Source organism: Pygoscelis adeliae, unplaced genomic scaffold (assembly GCF_000699105.1).
Source record: "Pygoscelis adeliae isolate BGI_AS28 unplaced genomic scaffold, ASM69910v1 Scaffold399, whole genome shotgun sequence".
Lineage (NCBI taxonomy): Eukaryota > Metazoa > Chordata > Aves > Sphenisciformes > Spheniscidae > Pygoscelis > Pygoscelis adeliae.
The window spans coordinates 1,328,465-1,329,547 of NW_008825609.1; the positions used below are offsets into that span (position 1 = coordinate 1,328,465).

General features: G+C 62.4%; 1 protein-coding gene across 1 annotated transcript in view; it reads left to right on the forward strand.

Annotated features, from left to right (window-relative positions):
• Nucleotides 1-565: 565 nt before the first annotated feature.
• CDC42EP1 (CDC42 effector protein (Rho GTPase binding) 1) overlaps nucleotides 566-1,083 on the forward strand; it is a 6,723-nt gene continuing 6,205 nt past the window's right edge. The window contains exon 1 of the mRNA XM_009332661.1: nucleotides 566-741. The gene's annotated coding sequence lies outside the window, so the exon portion shown is untranslated. The remainder of the gene's footprint in view (nucleotides 742-1,083) is intronic.

Genomic DNA, 1,083 nt, shown 5'->3' on the forward strand with positions numbered 1-1,083 from the left:
CCCCGTAATGCCCACCTGGCCCACGCGGCCTTCAGGGAGGCTGTTATCCTGCTAACACTCAACCCAACGCTACCCACAGGCCCTGGCATGACCATGTACCCCCAGACCCCATCCCTAGTTGGCAGCGCTACACGGCAGGCACTGGGGACTTCCCATCCAACGCGGGACGGGATGACCCCCATCTGATACATTCGGGGTCACACACACAGGGGGCAAACTCCTTTCCTTTGCCTCCCGGCCAGGCTCCCCTAACCAGGTTAGCCAGCAACCTGGGCTTCCCCCTTCCCCCAAATCCATTGAAGCGGGTGCCTGGGAGCAGGAGGCAGACGATGCTGGAGGACGGGAAATGGCAGTGGGGAAGCGGGGGGGGTGGGGGCGCGCGGCAGAGAAGTTCCTGAAGTTTTCTGTCCTGGATAGTTGGAATAAATCTCATTTTCTCTGGTCTCCTTGCCGAGGCGAGGATTGGCTCGGCGGTGCTGCAGCCCGCCCTCCTCCTTCCCACGTCCCCTCCCCGCCAGCTTCGCTCCCTCTCTCCCGTGGCATCGGGGCGTCAGCCTGGGAGAGCCAGCCTTGGGGGGACAGCCGTGGGAAAAGGGGGGGCACACCTCCCCTCTCTCCCCCCCTGCTCCAGGACGCAGAGCCGGTAACCCTCAGAGAAAGTTGCAGGGGTGCACGGGAAGCGTCTCCCAACTTTTCGGCCGGAGGACGGGAAAAAAAAATAACAACCGTGGTTTGGAAGAGGTAAATCCTGAAAGTTTTGATTCCTCAGTTTGTAGAGCTGGGGGGGTTTCGGGTGCAGAAGGAAAAGGGTGGAGAGGGTGGTAGGAGAGGGGAGAAGCGGGAGGGGTGGCACGGCGATGGAGACGGGGAGGGTGGCGAAAAAGAAAGGGAGAAGAAGGCAAGAATGCAACAGGAAACCGGGAGGAAGGAAAGCGAGAGCGAGGAGAGGGGAGACAGGCCGGGGGGGGGCCAGGAGAGAAAGGGGGTGAGGAGGGGCTCCCAAGGATTGGGGAAGGCAGCGGGGCACCCCCTTCCCACACCCCGCTCTGGATACCCCTCGAAGCCCCGCAGGCTCTCAGCACC